The sequence below is a fragment of the Panthera pardus genome, unplaced genomic scaffold (genome assembly GCF_024362965.1).
Source record: "Panthera pardus isolate Hobbes unplaced genomic scaffold, ASM2436296v1 HiC_scaffold_4, whole genome shotgun sequence".
NCBI lineage: Eukaryota > Metazoa > Chordata > Mammalia > Carnivora > Felidae > Panthera > Panthera pardus.
In genome coordinates this window covers 1,378,635-1,397,676 of record NW_026526969.1, presented here as the reverse complement: position 1 = coordinate 1,397,676, position 19,042 = coordinate 1,378,635, and the positions used below count along the sequence as shown (strand labels likewise).

The 19,042-nt window shown below is 49.1% G+C and overlaps 1 protein-coding gene across 3 annotated transcripts in view; it reads right to left on the bottom strand.

The window, feature by feature from the left end:
* The window catches only part of CALN1 (calneuron 1), a 524,984-nt gene extending 506,498 nt beyond the window's left edge, over window positions 1-18,486 (bottom strand). The window contains exon 1 of one of the 3 annotated variants that reach the window (XM_053894193.1): window positions 18,275-18,486. The gene's annotated coding sequence lies outside the window, so the exon portion shown is untranslated. Of the gene's footprint in view, window positions 1-7,043; window positions 7,290-18,274 lie in introns of those variants that run through there. The other 2 variants (XM_053894194.1, XM_053894192.1) reach the window with 2 other exon arrangements.
* Between the last annotated feature and the right edge of the window lie 556 nt (window positions 18,487-19,042).

Below are 19,042 nucleotides of genomic sequence, written 5' to 3'. Positions count from 1 at the left end.
AAGAAACTGAGCACGAATGGGGGAGGGGCAGAGAGAGAGAGGGAGATACAGAATCAGAAAGAAGCAGGCTCCAGGCTCTGAGCTGTCAGCACAGGATCCGATGCGGGACTCAAACTCACAAACTGTGAGATCGTGACCCGAGCTGAAGTTGGACACTTAACCAACTGAGCCACCCAGGTGCCCCAAGGCCATCTTGGCTTTAAAACGAAGGAGAACAATGCCGAGGTGAGGGGTCCTTCACCAGGAAAAGTTAAAGACAGGGAGACACCAAGCTGAGTTGAGCGTGTGTGAGCGCACACACCGTATGAGAATTTATCCAGGTCCCTGCTTCTGTCATTTGTCTTCTCTCCCCTTCATCTCTCTCCTCTGTCTCTTGGCGACCTATTTCTCCAAGAACATGACTAAGTCTCTCCCGTTCTGCTGGGGCATAAACAAAACCCTTCTTTAGGTGTTACAGCCTTCTCTGCCTGCCATCATCTCCCTCCATGCCATGACGATGAACTTTCTTGGAATAGCGGTCTCCCCTCAAACCATCACGTCAAAGCTCCACTTCCTTCCTTGACCTCCGTCAATCTGACTGCTGCCTCCATCGCTCCAGGGAACTGTGCTGACGGCCTCCTACTCTCGAAATCCATGGGCCATTCCCCAGCCCCTACGTTGCTTGAGCTCTCTGGCATTTAACACCCTACTACCTCCTCTAGGATCTACCTTCTGACTGTCCCTTGTCAGGCTTCAGATGATACTAAATAACTGCCAACCTTTGCCCTTTTGTATCCTTAGCTTACGCTCTTGCATTTCACTGCATAAGTACATATTTGTAAATGCTATCCAAAATATGTCGTGGAAATAGACAAGGCACGGTCTACCTAATTTTTTCAGTGGCCCTTAAGTGAAACTCCAGAAGAAAATATTCTTTTAGAATGAAAGGCCAGAAAACTTCTGTTTTCCTTGAGCTTAATATCTCGTAAACCTCGACACTCAAAAAGCAAATCTCAAAACGTCTGAAATGGGCAAATCGATACTGTCAGTTCTGATAGAGCACTGGCTAGAAATGATGACAATTTATATACCATATAATTATGATATGAGAACTTCTTGGATATATATACCATACTTCAGTAAATTTTTTAAGGACTTCCCATTTTCCCTTTTCTCACTGGGAAATTATGATCAGATTAGTGGCTCAATGACATTCTTTTTTATTCTTTTGATTCAAAAAATGATTTTTTTTAATTTTTTTTACGTTTTTATTTATTTTTGAGACAGAGAGAGACAGAGCATGAACAGGGGAGGGTCAGCGAGAGGGAGACACAGAATCTGAAACAGGCTCCAGGCTCTGAGCTGTCAGCACAGAGCACGACGCGAGGCTTGAACTCACGGACCGTGAGATCATGACCTGAGCCAAAGTCGGCCGCTTAACCAACTGAGCCACCCAGGCGCCCCTAAAAAAATGATTTTTAATGTTTACTTATCTTTGAGAGAGAGAGAAGAGAGAGAGAGAGACAGAGTGCGAGCAGCAGAGGGGCAGAGAGAGAGGGAGACAGAATCCCAAGCAGCCTCCACGCCATCAGCACAGAGCCCAGTGCGGTGCTTGAACTCACACACTGTGAGATCATGACCTGAGCTGAAACCAAGAGTCGGACGCTTAACCGACTGAGCCACCTAGATGCCCGAGATCTTGCTTTTCTATTCTAAATTGTGTTTTCCTTGGTACAAAATGTGTATCCTTAGTTTATGATTATATGTTTTAGATTTCACAATATGTACACATCCAAAATGCTTTATGGAAGTAGATGAAGTAGAAATAAATGGCCTTTCAAGTAGGATAAAGGCTATTTTTTGTCTCTAAATCCTTCATGCCTGGCATATGGTAGTTGTTCGATTAATGTTGGGAGAAAGAAAAGTTTATCTGTAAAAGAACAGAGAGAGACAAATCAGGTAAAAGTGAGTGGAGGACGTAGGGGTCAAGAAGAAGTTTCTTTTTATTTTTAACGTTGGGGGGGCAGAGACAGAGGAGAGACAGAGAGAGAGAGGGAGAGGGAGAGAGAATCTTAAGCAGGCTCCATGTTCAGCATGGAGCCCAACATGGGGCTCGATCCCACGACCCCAATATCATAATCTGAGCCAAAATCAAGAGTTAGACACTGAACCGACTGAGCCACCCAGGCACCCCAAGAAGGGTTCTTTTTAAGAGGCAAGAGCTCTAAGCAGATCTCCAAGGGGGGTGGAAAGAAGACAGGAGAAAAGGATCTGTTGACAATGAGGAGGGTGATCTATGAATCTTGCTCCCAGAAGAGGAGAGGAGATAGAATGTAGGAAGGGGTGAATTGTCTTAAACCGAAGAGAAACCTCTTCTTCAATCTCCTTGATTGGTTTTTCCTCCTCTTTTCAACCTGTAAATAGTTGTAATGCCTCAAAATTCAGTTCTCTTCATCATAGTCTGTCTCCTGATGATTTCATCTGATATAGCTTGAAATACCATCTGTCCTCCGATGGCTCCCAAGACTGTCTCCAGCCTGGATCTCTGCTGTGAACTCAGGACTGCCCACTCAACATCTCTGCTGGGATGCTCACCAGACGCCTCAAAGTTAACAGGAGAAACACCGAACCCCTGATCTTCTCCCAAACCTCCTCCACCCACAGCCATCCCCATGGGAGGCCAACGAAGCTTGAGTCATCCTTGACTCATCTCTCTCTCACACAACTATCCAATCCATCAGCAAATCCCATTGCCTCCATCCTAAAAAAGGGAGAGAAAGTCCAGAATCCTAGCACTTTTCACACCTCCACTGTTACCCCTTGTCCAGCCACCAGCCCCTCTCACAAGGATTTTGGATTCGCCTCCTCGCTAGTCTTTTTGCTTCCACTCTAGCCCACCTACAAACTTTTCACAGCATGGTAGCTAGAAGGTTCATTTTTAGATGTCTCCCCTCTGCTCAGAGCCCAGGGCTAACTTCCATCTTACTCAGAGTAGAAGCCAAAGTTCTTATGATGCCTCTAAGAGTCTATATTCCAGTGCCACCTTCTCCCTCCCTCCTGTGTAGGGTTGTGCACATGCAGGCCCCATCACTGTCCCTGCACCCTACCCTCCTCTGCTTTCTTTCTCCTCCTAACATGCTATTTACAATTTACAATTCATTTTTCTGTTCTCACTGTTTGGCTTCCCCACTGGATGAAAGTTCTACAAGGAAGGTTCTACAAAGTTTCTGTCCGGTTTGTTCACTGCTGTAGCCTCAGAGCCTAGAATACAGCTTGGGATATGATCGGTGTTGATTAAGATTTGTTGAATTCAATTTTCCCAAGTTATTCTCTTGCTTAAAACCCCTCAGTGACTCTTCATCTCCTTCGGAATAAAGTCTCCTCCTTTGTAGGCACCCAAGGCCCTTTGGGATCTGCCCACCTGCCCACCTGCCCACCTCTCCAGCCTCCTCTCTCACATGGTCCTCCAGAACACAGCCCAGTAGAATTAGCCACCACTCCTTATGGCGACTTGTCAACCACTGGTCTCCTTTCCCAAGAAAAGCGCTTCCAAAGCCACCTCTTTGGGAACTCATTTTGGGAGTCAGTCGAATTAGGGTAGGCCCCACCCCTGTGCCCCCACAGTGCCCTGGGCTCTTGCCTCTCCTGGCCTGTACCAGTCTGCACTGACACCCTTTGTTTACTAGTCTATCCCCATGCTTGAGAGCAGAGGTGCCTCACTCTCAGGTTGGTATCTCCAGCCCCTAGCCAAGGAGACGCTCTGTTAGGTGGTGGTGGTGGGTGGGATTGGTTATTATTATCGCTGTTACCTTTGATAAATATTTATTCAATCAATTACTCTCCTCAGTAGTACCAAATGTCCATATGCAGCTCAACTTACTAATTAATTGGCTGATACATAGACTGGCTTGTTCTACTAACCAGAGAAACATGATAAGTGCCTCTTTGCACCGAGAGCTGTTTTCTCTTTTTAGAACCTCTTCTTCTTCAAAGCATGAAGAAGAGGGAGTAGCACATAATGAGGGAGGGCAGAAGTCACCTTGACTTCTTAGCAATCAGAATGGCTTCAAGGACACCCCTGGAGTCCACAGGCACCTGATATGATCCTAGTGCAGGAGACATTTTTTTATTACAATTCAAATTTCCATACAAAAGGATATATTTTAGTCTAAATTTATTGCAGTCACAGGGCTCTTTGATCTCTCTGGCTTAGCTACATTTCTTAAGTAGACTTGAGTGAGAAGTGATTTTGCTTAGTCATTAAAAATCACCTATGGTGAAGGTTAAGTGTCCACACACCGTCGTGTATTCATTCAATGAACCTCTATGCAGTTTTAGTGCCACTGGGAGCTGTGTAATGACACAGAAGAGGTCATCCCTGCCCTCGGAGAAGGCATGGCCCAGCATTTAGCAAAGGAGTCACTGGAGTTATTTAAGTAGTTTTATCCTTCACGTGAAGCTTTGCTTAGTTGGAGGCAGATGCCTTCAGAGGAAGACAAGAGGAAAGATTTCTTCTTCTTTTTTTTTTAAAGTTTATTTGTTTTGAGAGAGAGAGTGAGCGAACGGGGAAGTGGCAGGGAAAAGAGAGAGTTCCAAGTAAGCTCTGCACTGCCAGTACAGAGCCCGACACGGGGCTCAAACCCACGAACCATGAGATCATGACCTGAGCCAGAACCAGTAGTTGGAAGCTTAAATGACTGAGCCACCCAGGTGCCCCAAGGAAAGATTTCTTTTGTACCCGCTGTGTACACAGAGTTCTGTCACCTTATTCCATTGAATCCTGACAGCTCTACCATTTCACAGATTGAAGAAACTGAGGCCCAGTGAGATTAAGTAGCGGGCCCGGGCAACATGTGAGTAAGTGGTGGCTCTGAGATCCCAGTGAAGGTCTGCCAACAAAGGCCACGCCCTTTCCATTCCACCACCCTGGTGATGCGAACGTCCGCTCAAGCCATTCCAAGAACATCCATGGACCACAAAATGTACAGAGTTGCCATGTCTAAACGAACTCCACTGGGATCCTTTTACAGCTTTTTGAAAGCCAACAGTCATCCAGTAAATTCAAACACACACACACACACACACACACACACACATACACACACACAAAACCATTAAGTTGAAAAGAAAAATTGACACAAAGGAACAGTCTACTTATCTACTTATTTACCCGTCCAAGGCGTCTATCCCAGGCCTCTCCCTGCCCTGGGAGGGCTTTGGGGGAGCCCGGGTTCTTTTGGCTTCCTCTAGAAAGTGGCCGAGAAGAAGGGCGTCGACTCCAGCAATCATGCCGAGAGAGGCAGAGGGCCTGTGGCGTGCAGGCCCCAAGGGTACAGAGGGACAAGAGCAAGAAAAGGTACCTATGGCTATATGAGGAGCTCCCAGGCGGACACTCCATCTGTGGGCTCAGGGGAGCAGCCCTGCCTCCGTGGCCACAGTCTTACATCCCAGCTGCAGTGACCCTCAGTGAAGCCATCCGTGGACCAGCCGAAAGCAGAGCCCAGAAGTGGCCACCCAGCCTGCAGTGCCACTTCTCTTCACCCTGCACGGTGCCTCCCGCACCCTACATCTATGGCGGGTTTTCGTTTGCTGGAAACATCTCTCCCTGGACACCTCCCGCGGAATCCTCAGATTATTACACAAATCCACTGCCGGGCCCAGTGATTCGAAGTTCCATCCAGTGCTTCATTTGTAGGCTTTGAATAGTCTCTCTTAACCAGAGCGTTTCTGCCACGGCTGAGAGTTTTATTATTCTGAAAATAGGAATCACTTTGCACCCACAGTGTCTGGGAGGCAGGTATCCTGCCTTCCCCAGCATTCACCCAGAGAAAGTTCCCATCCTTTGCTGGGGGGCGGGAGAGGGTTTAGCTACACACTCCATAACCACTGTTCATGTGAGCGATTGAGGATTCTGCAGGCAATAACTTTGGGGGAAAGTCCCCGCTCCCATGAGCTGTGTTTTGGCTCAGATCCCTCCCAAGACTTGAGAAGTGATGTTAATCATCCGGAGTGTTTTAAAGCTCCTGGAAAAATCAGGAAAAGCGCTTTTCCTCTCCTCAACTACTTTCCCCGGGTGGGGGTGAGCATAAGCCCTTGGAAGCCCCCTCTCAGCACACAGGCACCCATGCTCTGGGCTCCTAGGGACTGTAACTCAGGACAGTAAAAATGGCTCCCTCTGCCAGGGCCTGGCTCTCAGGGACATCTGTGAAGTCGTGTCAAGCTGACTGAAAGGAAACCTCTCCTTCGGGTATGACTCAAGAAGAGCATTTCACCCAGAAGGAAGATGTGGGGGCGAAAACAAATCAATGAAGGATTTGCAGATAGATGTTCTTTGGGCCCGAGTACAATTTACAAAATGCAATGTAAAAGAAGATAAATCTCCTCCCCCTCTCTGCCAGCCGAGAGCAGATTCCTGAATAAAAACAACTCTTTGCAACAGAACCTTAGGCTCAGCTAGAAGTGAGTTTCCTCAAAAGGCACAGGGAAGGGGTTGCAAATTCCTGAAATCCCACAAGCATTTTAATCCAGCAGCGTTAAAGTAGGGAAGGGGAGACCCGAGGACAGGGACCAGCGCCGTCTTCCTGCCGGGACGATTTATGGAAAAAAAGTTGGATGGAATGAGTTTTTCAATAACACCGGGCAAGAGCCGCACAGCCATCTTCAGGCCAACCGGATGGCAGGTCATTGATTTAAGAAGCAAGTCAAGCCAGGGTTATGCCCTTTTAATGATGCCCTGAGGGAAGGGACCCAGCAAGGAGGAATGGTTCTGTAGGAACCCAGGCTTGTAGAAACACGTTTCCTAGCTCCTGCGAACCACTTGGGCAGCTGGGTGAAGCCAGGACCAAAACAAACACGTTGGGAGCCACCTCCAGACCCCTCAACCCCTCCCCTTCCTCCGAACCCCATGAAAACTTGATTGGTCTCAACTAAACACAAGCTGGGAGACCGGAGGGGAGGCAGAGGGGAAGAGGGAGAGACAGGGGGCCAGGCAGTGTCCATGCAGTCAGTGGTATCATTGATTTAGAGCCACACAAGCCCCAGAGTGCCATTGACAAGGATCATACCTCCTGCTGATCTCGGGGGAAATTCTCCAAGATCCATGGCTGGGAGTTTAGGAGAATCTCTAAGCCATCAGGAAGGAGCGGAGCACTGCAGCTCCTCAGAATGATGGACCAGGGCGAGCTTTAATTAACAGGGTCTGATGCCTCTTCTTTTTTGGTAACTGAGCAGATTTAAAGGGCTAGAGTCCCAATTTGGAGGGTGCCGGTGTGGCTCTTCCTGCTGCCGTTGCGGCTGCTCCGGCTGCTGGCACAGCTTCCCGCAGACCTCTCGCTCCAGCTCGGACTCGCGGCTCTGAAGGTGGGAAAGTGCAGCTAGTGACGTGGGGGGTCCCAGGCCGCGTGGTCTGGATCAGAACCGCAGGGCCGTGGTCCTAGGCGCTGCCCACCCCTGGGAGAGCCCGGGTCTCCCATGCTGTCTCCCAGACCAGGAGGGAAGGTTGGGCTCTTTGGGTGCAGGTGGCCTCGGGGGCGTCCTCTCCGGACGTGGAGCTGGATGGACGGTGCCTGGGGAAAGCAGGAAGCGTGGGCTCTGCTTTGCACTCCTCTCCTGAGAGCACTGCTGAGTGGCAGCCATCCTGTAAACTGCACGCCTGCCCATGCACACGCCTGCCCGTGCACACACACACACGCCTGCCCACACACACACACACGCCTGCCCACGTATCCACACGCCTGCCCCATGCACACACATGCCTGCCTGGGTACACATATATGCCTGCCCATATAAACACACTTGCTTCCCCATGCACGCACACACACCTGTCCAGGCACACGCACGTGTCTGCCCAGGCACACACACACAGCTGTCCGGACACACACTCATGTCCCCCCTGCAAACATCCAGATGCAAAGCCACATGGACCGCAGCCAGCCAGACGTCTTACCCACACACCTGTGTTTTACAGGTAGATCGCCAAGAGAAGTAGTCGTGACACAGAGCATGGCCAGGAGGGGAGGTAGAGGGAGGACGGTGCAGGGAGGAGGGGAAAAGCTATGTGGGAGTAGCCCAGCTCTCCGGCTGCCTTTCCTAGAGCAGGGCTCGTGTCTGGGATAGTTTCGGTTCAAGACCATCACCTCCAGGGAACCCCTCCCGCCACAACCCCTTTCTACTTGCTCCTGCCAGTCTATCTGGGAAGCCTCGTCTTGGGCCAGACCCCAGGGTCTCATCCTCATGCTAATTCACCATATGCTTGGCATCCAGACAACGGAGTTGACTTTTCTGGGATGCTTCTTTAGCCAGTACGGTAGTACCTTATGTGATACCTTAATACCGCTTTCTTCCAGTAAATACACAAAATGAACCCGGCCAGGTGGGGCTCCCCAGACGCAGCGTTCTGCCTCGGAGTGAGTGCCAGGGGGTGTTCCAGAGGGAGCCGGGCTTTGGGATGGTGGGGGGGACCTCAGACCCTTCCGCTCTGCCAGGAGCACATGTTCGACCCCTTCCCCTCTTGGGCCTGGATTTTCTCATTTGTAAAATGTGACTGAGCCAGCGATGCTCGTAACAGAGAGGGGAAGCAAGGAGGGGGACGCAGGCGCTTTTAGAAAACGCGTTCCATTAACACCAAGCTTGACCAAATCTTGGCTGACGGGGACAGCACACTGCAGAGGGCATGCGCTAAAAAATCTTGAGAAACACTGTGCAGAATCATCTCCAAGGGCCTCAGCGTCAAGGAGGGATGGAGTGGGTTGGATACACTCTCCCTGATCACAGACTCTGCTCTGAGAGATAGAGCCCGCACGCAGCCAGCTCAGACGAGCAAAGGTCAGAAAGAGGTGGTACTTTCTATTCTAGCTGAGCCTGAGGGAAAAATCACTGAAAAGTACAGTCTCCACAAAAATCTCTCTCTGTGCCCACTTCACCCTTGCCCGGCACTCTCTTCCCACCCCGAGATGCCCAGAGCCAAAGAATCTGCTATCACCCATTTAGACATCAGTTGCATGTAACCTCTGGTCTTCAGTCTTCCTGGAAAACTCGCATACGGCATCTTCTCTTGCCTTTAAAGAAAGCGGGCAAGGGGAATGGTCAGATCAGGGCTGGGGGTGGAGGTGGGAGATGTGTGCCCGGGACCAACCCCGGAGCCCCATGGCACCTCACGGGCGTCTCCAAGGAGGTCGAGAGAGGCTGGCACAGCAGAGAGATGTCCAAGAAGAACGCTTGACAAGGACGTGTCGGAATGGGGAGTGGGGAATCGCAAATTCCGTTCTTTCCAGCCAGCCCCTCAAACCCTTGGGGTCTCTTTCCTGGTTTTCAGGAATAAAATCAAGCCCCACATTTTTTAGACTGACAACAAAGAGAATGTTCGCACGGGGGAGGAACAGTGGCCTCGACACCCTTTTGCTTGGGGTTTTCTTGGAGTACTTGCCCCACATTATCACAGCCACCCCCATGATGGCCTCACGGGACTCTATGCCCTGAATGCCACGGTTCAAATGTTTCCTCAACTCTCTCCACAGCCCCTCAGAACAAAAAGCTATATGGGTGCCTCGGTGGCTCAGCGGGTTAAGTGTCCGACTTCGGCTCGGGTCATGACCACATGGTTTGTGAGTTTGAGCCCCTCCTGACAGCTCAGAGCCTGGAGCCTGCTTTGCATTCTGTGTCTCCCTCTCTCTCTGCCCCTCCCCTGCTCACATTCTCTCTCTCTCTCTCTCTCTCTCTCTCTCTCTCTCTCTCTCTCAAAAATAAATAAACGTTAAAAATTTTTTTTTCAATTTAAGAACAAAGAGCCATGAACCCAGAGATTTCATGGGAAGCCAGGTCCCCTGGAAGAGGCAACAGCCTTACTCAGCTTTGCGGGGCAGGGAGGGGCTCCCGGCTGAGTAGGACAGGACATGTCGCCTGCAGCATCCACCACCAGGAAGTGCCCTCCAGAGAACGCTGACCTCTCAAAGCCCACACTGAATCGAGTATGGCCCAGAGAGGAGCAGGAGCCCCCTCCCCTCCTGTCTAAGCTCTGCCATTAACATCCCTCTGGCCCAAAGATGGCCTGCCTCTTCTCCAGTGATTGACAGATGGGAATGTCCACTCTTCATGCCGGTCTGCAGGAGCTTAACTTTATCAGACTTCTGCAAGATAAGCTTATCAGCATACACCCCAGGAGGCCCAATCTCTGTATGAGGTAGGAGTGATTTTGTGGCGTCTCGAAATTGGCCCGTCCACAAATCTGCCTTTGTGAATATGGCTGTTCCCTGTGGCCACTCAGCCTTGGCCACCCACAGACACTCTGTGGATGCTGGGGCTAATTTCTCCAGACCACTCTTCGCAGGCAACCCCGGCCCACTGGCTTTCTGGTTGGTTCAGCCAGAGAAGGACTCTAGGAGGATGGGAAGGCCAGAGAGGAGAAAACCACAGAGAGATGACTCCTGTCCCCAGGTGACCTCTGGTATGGCTAAGACCAGCCTCGATACCCCCTGCAACATGTAGTGCCAGCCTCGCCCACGTCACAGAGGCACCAGTAGCCAGCTGAGCTATGACCCTCAAGGATCAGACTGCCAGCCGTGCCACACCCCACCCCCACCCTGGATGCCCTCGGTCACGGCAGTTCTGCTGGGTTAACGCCTCCCTCTGGGGTCTGAGCACCAGTCCCCTTGGGCCCCTCCTAGCCCAAGAGAGACCATCTCTTCTCTTTTGCTCCCCCAGCTCCCGGGATGGTAGCTGTTCTTGCAATTACTAATTCTTGGGGTCATTTCAGCTTTCCAATTCCTGTGTAACTAGTCCTGTGTATTGAATGCCATCTGTTTGAGACATCTTAGTGTGGTTTTGTTTTCCTGGCTGGACAAGAATTTTCCTCAGAGATCCCAAATTTGAGTGTTCCGATAGTCGTGATCAAGTCATAATCTGAACGCCCTGGCACTTATCATGCATTTGAGAATATAAATGTTAACATTTTCAGATTAAAAGAAGTTACAAGACACAGCAAAGTGTCAAGATCTCTCTGCAGGTTGGAGCCCGTTGGCACATCTTGTTATTACATATTTGTCATTTATTACACCAAATTTTTACGTATCAAAAAGAAAAAAAAAATATCCCTCGTCTAATTTTAGATCTACTGAATTCAAAACAAAAGAATCTCAAGGCCAACTTAGGAAGTCAACGGCAAGAAAATGGAATTGAACGCCAGCCCAGCAGGGAAGGACTGGGTAACTCTACACGTTCTATTCTGTTTATTATTTAGCTGTGTTGGGTGTGTTAGGTAAACAGTTATACGTTTCACTGGTATTTCGGAACTCGGACAGTGTAGGCTATCAGGGTATTGGAAGATCTTACTTCATCTCTCATTTCATTCTTTTGGGGGGTCTGTGGTCTGAGAGCAACCCACTGAGAACAAAAGACCGCCGGACAGAGCTCGGACAAGGTGTCCTCGTCCAGGAAGTCCAAGGGAGGATCTGGCGCCTTCTCCTCCACACCGAACGCATAATGATGAGAGCTGAGAGCAAATTTTGCTCTGATATCTGCCCAGACGCAGAAAGAGAGGAGTGGCAGGAAGAAGCGGCCCCCAAGGGGCTGGCAAGGCTGCTTTAAGCAATGTCCTGTCCAGGTGGGCTGTTTGCAAAAAGACAGGAAGAGGAATAGAGTGACCATGTGTGGCATGAACTTTCTGAGCGCAGGGACCAGAGCTGTTCACTAATGCAGTTTCCGGTCTCAGACCAGTGATTACTGAGTCCTCCTCCTTTGGGAAGGCTGTTGTAGAGAGGGGAAGGTAAAAAACCAAAATCACAGAGAGCAGAATTATCCCCTCTTCTACAGGGGACAGGGCTAAGAATGTGGGGAGAGGGAGCAAATCGCCTTTGCATTCCCTCACGTCATCTCTACCTCTTTCCGCTGTTCCAGGACCCACATCAAGTCCGATCCAGTGGGTGCCACCCTACAGATGTGGCCCTTCACAGACCTCCCCCTCCGCAACCCCACTGACACCGGCTTCGCTGAAGCCATTTGGTCTCTCCTCTGGTCTCCTACAAGAAACGTCTAAATGATTCCCCCTACCTCCATCTATCCATAAATAGTGCCCAGGGTCCTGCCAGGCACCAGAGACAAAGCCCAGCCCCTGAGGAGCTCAGGAGATTGCAGAAGAACAAATACCAAACAGTTGCAAAGGAGAATGAGGGCAAATAACAATAAATGCATAGTGCTGCTGCCAGTTCTCGTCATGGGACTGGCTTACTCTGGGGAATTGAGGAAGGCTCCTGAGGCTGGTGGTGAAGCCAGGACCTGGAAACTAAGTAGATGCTGATGACGTGATGGGGGAGAGATTGTTTCCAACAGAACAGGCTCTAGGGCACCAGGCCCCAGGCGAGGCCAGGGAATGGAAGAAAGCCAGCTTGGCATTGCTCAAGAGGAGAGATGGTTCGTGGTCAGAGGCAGAGGTAAGCAGGGGGCACTTGCGAGGCTTGGGGCTTCATGGTCAAGGACAGAGGAAGCTCCTTCAGGGCTGAGCTGGGTTGTGTCATAGTGAGGAAAGCCCCTTTACAAAAGATCTTTCATCCATATGAGATATCTAAGGAATCTGTTGTATAATCTAAGCAATGAAGGAAAATTGAACAAGGGTATACAATTGGAGGACAATGGAATCGATCTTTCTAAAACATAAAACATTTATTACCCACGGTGTTTGGGATAAAATCAAACCCCTTAATCTACCTAAAATGTCCTTTGTGAGCTTCTAGCATCAAGGTACCTTTTGTTACCTCTCCTTCCAGGAGCCCTCCTAATTTTCATCAGCTACAGCCACATGAGACCACTTGCAACTCCCATAAGAGGCTATCCTTACACGACTCTGGGCCTTAGCACATGCCGTTCCTCCAGCCTTGAATATCCTTCCTTGGTGCCTTAGTGAACTCCTACTCATCTGCCAAGACCCTACTCAGATGTCACATTCTCTGGGAGACTTTCTACAAGGACCACCTTTCCCCCTACTACTTCCTTCCCCCACTCAAGCAGAGAAGGTACCTACTTCCGCTGTAGCAATCACCATACTGCGTGGCCATTTTTCCTCCTACGTGATTGTCTTCCCCGCTACAAGGGTAACAACTTCCTGTACTTAGTGCCTGGTACAGGCTGATCCCACAATAAACTCTGGTTCAAATGAACTGGAGGATCTACTTCCACACGGACAAGCTAAGTGAGCTTAACTCCCTGGTGAAAAATGCAAAATTTGTAAAAGTCACACCTGTGAAGTTCTAATAAAACGTCAACAATCTGTAGCCACTCATGGCCTATTACCAAGGGAAGGTCTGCTCAATAAGTAAATAGCTGTCTTACTTGTTCGAATAATACACAAGTAATGATTTCTTAATTTTTTAAATTTTTCTCACATTAGTCAAACTGTCTAGACTTGTCTCACTGAGGCCCTCCCCACAGAATTAGGCCACACAACCCAAATGCAAGGACGGTAGGCCTCTTGGAGGCAATCGCTTCTCTAGTCTTGCTCATGAATTGCTAAATCATAGGAAAGGACTTTTTGGAAGAAAAGGTATTAATTTCCATGAATATGGAATATGGGTGCACAAGATTCAGAGCCACCAGCTTACAAAACCACCAAAGTCACTGCACCGACTTAACAGGTAAAAACACATTCACCTCATTCTGTGGGTGGCAAAGTGGAGATGAAAATCCCCCCACCCACTGCCCCATGGGGCTTTTGGGAACAGATGGGATCAATTGCACAAATGTAAGATGTTGGTTGAGGTCTCCCTTGGGTACCAGATGCAACTTCTTGATCAGTTCTTGTGCCCTGTCCTCTAACATATCATGGGTCAGCCTCCACAGCCATGTTTACCTGGCAGGTGTGCATTTGGCACAGGTGTTGTTCTATGCCCTCTCCTCCTTGATGGCTGGGCACAGAGCTCTGCCTTCCGGAATCCCCCATGAATCTGGGTTTCACTCCATGGCCCTGAAGTTCAAGGGTTCACAGGACTTGCAAATAGCAGAAACAGATAGAACAAACAGGTGCTCCCTGATTCATTCTCTCCAACCAGCCTGGATTCCTCTCTCTCCAGTTCTTGCCTTCCTCCTTCCTTCTCTCTATCCCACTTCCTAAACCGAGAGGGCAGCACTCTTGTGCCACAGAATACTTTATGAGAGGGCAGTTCAAAGCACGAACTGGACTGAAGGATAAAAGTGTCGTTAGTGAAATCTGTTCCCAAGGCCTGGGGGGGCTCTGGGCCATTGGAAACCCCTCTAAGTCCTGACACAGAGGTGCAGCCTGGGCAGACGTTGGGTCCCCATGCTCACTGGCTAATGCAGCAGCCTGGGGAAGCAGGGGAGCATCCCTGGGTGAATTTCCTGGAGGTAATGAGAGGCTCACAAACAGCTTGATGGATAGCCTTGCTCCATCCACCTGACCTTGGGTACCAGCACAGCTGGCCGTGCCATCTGAGCCTCTCAGAGTACAGCAGCCCCAGCAGGGTGCTCTGGATAATGCATATTGTGAGTGGCAGTGTCATTTCCTTAAATCACATTGCTGTCACTTGGCAAGGCCATCTACTGACACTCAAAGGCCCAACTTCCTCTCCTTATCTCATAGCCGGAGGAGATGCCAAACTCAACAATAAAACCATTGGCTTCTAAGAAAACAAATCCGTCAGACAAGTCTATATATACAGACACAAGCTGAGGCTAGAAGAAGCAAAGCAGAGTGATGTCCACAGTCCCAGTGTCCCAGTTCCAAACACAGAAAACCCACTGTGGAGAGAGGGTTACAGTCAAGCAGTAGAGTCTGGGCAAAGGGCAGCCCTGTCAGGCGTATATAAACAGCCACCAACCAGCCCTGCAATCATGGTCCTTTCTGGCCAAGAGATGGGAGTCATGCAAGGAGGCTTGGGTGGGAAATGAAATGGGAGCTGCCCAAAGCATCCACTCCCTTCCTCTAACTAAAAGACCCCCATGTGGTTCACTCCAGCTGGGCCATTTACAGTCCATTATGAGGTTGGACTGGATTTATGTTTTCCCTGGCCAGAGTCCTTGTTAATTTCCATGCAACATCTACACAATCAATACATGCTCATCATTGAAAGCACAGAGAAGTAGTCTCCCCAAATGGCGTCATCCAAGGGTCACTGCCATTAAAGTTTATTTCTATTCATTGCCAACAAAAGCCTGGCAAAAGCTTCCTTCCCCACCACCTGCTTCTTTATACACTAAGGTGGCAGGGCTCTGAGTCTCTCCCAAAGGACCCAGCTGGGGCAGATGCTGGGCCACAGGGGCTCAATTTGGACAGGCTGTCCTTGGAATCTGAGACTGGATCCCATCATTTCCTTCTCAGGTTACAGAACTAGCACATTTTAAAAGGTAAATACCATCATGGAGCCAGCCACCATCTCTTCCAGGGACTTAGAAAACTCCAAAAATCCAAGAAAGCCCAGAGGGGAGGGAGGAAGATCACCACAAGCCTAAAAGAAAAACATGGAGGGTTCTGGGATGGCAGAATTGGAACTGGTTGGGAATGGGATAGATCTCATCTCTGACTGAGTCCCTACCTAGCAAACTTCCCCCCAGCTCCCACAGCCCCTGCATAGCTTGTGCAGAAGGGGTAAACATTCATATGGTCTCCCTCCCACTCTGGGAGTGGGGGGGACACTGGAAGTGTGAATAACCCAAAGTGCAGAAAACCCGTGATGTGAGGCTCTGTTGGGTCTTTGTATAGCCATAAATGGATATATTATCTTTTTATTTTGTCCTGTATGCAGTTGGACTCAGGGACACAGCTAAACGCCAGGGCAAAGTAGGACTAGTATTGCTTTGCAAAATAAGAAAACCTGTTCCTATTTGGTATATTATCATCCCCCAGTCCACCTTTCCTAATAGGAAAAGGAGGAGGAGGAGGAGGAGAAGGAGGAGGAGGAGGAGGAGGAGGAGGAGGAAGAAGGAGAGAGTGAAGGAGAAGGTGGGTGGAATTCCTTCCTTGAATTCATATTACAATGGTGGCAAAGTAGCAACAGTAGGCATATCCACCCCAAGGGTATCCCATTACTAGCCCATTCACTCATGCTAATCCCTCATATTCCTGGCTTCTTCCTCTTGCCCTCTGTTCCATATGGCCAACCCCTGCAGCTAAACCTTTCTTAGCATTCCTAAACCCATCTGAGATTATTCATTGAACAATCCCACTCAAGACTCTCTGATTGAAGCTGCCCCAAGTAATTGTGTAGCCTGAACAACTTCAGTTTTGGGAAGTACACCAGTCAAGTAAAATTAGAGCAATATCCCCAGATCCCTTCTTCAGCCATCGGAAGAACAGTCACTGATAGTTTGGCTTATGAAACCCCTTGGATTCCTAAATTTTAGTCCTTGAGATAGATGCCATCACATAGCAAAGGCTATCACATAGCTAAAGACAGAAACCACCAATGTCCTACATCCCAAACTGGGACCCATAACTGAGAATCTCCTGGACAGAAATTATGGTGATACCACATATGTCCACCCCTAACTTGACTTTTTGAGGCTTTCTGAGATGCCCTAGTCCCTCTTGATGTCTCCACATCTGCCCAGAGTCCCAGAGGAACATCCACAGGTACTCTCAGTCCAGTTAATGCTTCAGACTCCTGGCTACCAAACCCAAATATCCTGGACAAAGCACAGCAGGGTATCTCAGATGCCATTCTCTCGCCTTCCTAGAGCTTGAGAAACAGGAGAGAATTCAAGGAGTCAGGGTGTCGATGGACATGCTCCTGGATAACTTTTATTTGTTCTTTATGGCTAAAATCAGACATCACCTCATCCAATAAGTCTTCTGTCATACACAAGGTTAGACTCCCATTCTCTGTGCCCTCAAAGCATCATGTACATCTCACCTAGGTTTACTACATGACATTGTAAGTTCCCAGAGACCTCTCTGCTCCCAAAGTCACACTAGACTACATGCTTCTGAGCCTAGGGAATGTGTCTTACTGGTCCCTCTGGAAGGCTGTAGCAGTGACCTCCTGCATTTGCTAGTGGCCTAGACACGCCTAACCCCAAACTTGAGTTTTAAGACCTGGCTTGTGCCTATTTGTACCAAGATTAACATTTTTCTGCTCACCCACACCCCTAATTGCTGTAGCTAGGGGAAATGAGAAGTGGGAATTGAAAACAGTTCTCCAAGGCCAAACCAATAGAAGAGGGTTTTGTAATGTCACAGTCAAGGTCGGGAAAGAGACAGACACTCTTCCAGCATAATAAAGTCCAAAAATTATGCTAGCAGTAAGACATGAATCTTGTATGTAGATCATTGAAGTCTGTAGGCAGGAGATTAACACTTGCAGTATAAGTGATTTGTTGTTTAAAGTCGTTTGGGATGATCACAGAGTAAAAGAAAAAAAAAAGTTTCCCACCCAGAAAAGGGTCCCCTCCCTTCTCTTCTCTGACTCCAAGTCTCCCTCTCTTTCTGAGCAGCAGTAAAATGAATGAGGACTTTAACACAATGAGGAGCTGGGATACCTCAACCAAGGGAATAGTCCTAGCCTGGGAAAGAAAGAAAACAACATGAAGCAGAACGAGTATAAAAAACAGGTCCAAGTGGGAGATCTGGTCAACCAAGAGGACCTCCGTGTAGGTGCCAACACCCTAAAGGTCTGGGCAGGAAGGACCCATGCTTGGTACGATGCAGGAGCTTGAGCTAATTAGTTTGAAGCAACAACGCCCACCCCCTCAACCCATTACCATCCCAGTGCTGTATAGTTTACATTCTATCACAAGGACCTGGATTGAAGAACACACTGAACTTTCCTCGAGGTCATGTGTGTGTTGTACATGTGTGTGCACATGCGAACATGAAATTGCCTGGTGAAGTAAGAGAAGGGATTAGCCCTCCTTCCCCTGGTCAACAGGAGACACCTATGGTACTTATAGGGCCATTGACATTGGAAGTAAGAGGACACCTGGAGGAGAGTATCCAGCCACAAGGGAGTCCACAGTGTAGTGTGGAAGGGAACTGAGAGGTCGTTTTAGGCATTTACAATATAGTATAGAAAGTGCTACAGAGAAGTGCCAGGATGTTTGAGGACACGGAGAAAGGGCACTTAGGGCTTAGGAAAGCTTTCTGGAGAAGGTGATATCTATGTTGAGCTCTGAAGATCAAGTAGAAGTTAACCAGAAGCATGTCCCTAAAATACCCCAATCCCATGCTTGGAGAACAGCTGCAAGCCCTCCTGTGGGTCTAAAATAAGGAGACCAGTGTGGAGTCACACACATCTCGGATGTGTGAGAGCCTGCTTATTCCCCTTGTGGGTCCCCAGGGCTCATAGACCCTCTCACTTACCTATGTTCCTGGAGACGGTTCCAAATCTTTCCCCTGGAGCTGCCAAAGGGGTCCCGATGCTGTTAGCTGGGCTAAGGAGATGGATTTGCAGTGTCCACACGGCCAGGAAGCCCCACCCCAGAGCCGGCCCTGGCCTGGCCCCTCGGAGCCCACTGAAGTCGTGCCAGACACTGGCTAGGCTGCCTGCTCAGACTGCAAGAGGGAGAAGTGTGCTGTGAGCATCCTGGAGCCCGGCCAGGCCTCTCTGGCGAGGCAGGCAGGTGGAGGAGGAGCTGGAGAGAGCCTTGTAAAAACTCCAGAGGATCAGATTAACTCCCGAGGAGCCATAGAACCAGCGGGCTAACCGCCACCTCTAGCTCCACTGCAGAACCCCACCCAGGAGGGTGGAGGTACATGTCCTTCACCATAGTCCTCTGGATACACCCTTCCTGCTTAAATTTGGGTTGGACCCCTATCCAGCAGCACACCCTGGGTAGAGTCCTCTGCTATGGAACTGACTGTTATTTGTCTTTAAGCTTTTTTTTAAACATACTTTTTATTGAGGCGAAATTCACATAACATAAAACTAATCATTTGAAAGCGAACAGTTCAGTGGCATTTAATACATCCACAATATTGTGCAATCACCACCTCTATATAGCTGCAAACTATTTTCATCACCACAAAAGGAAACCCTATACCTATTAAATAGTTACATTCCATTCCCCTCTACTCACAGCACCTGACAACCACGATTTGTGTTCTATCTCCATGGATTTGTCTATTCTA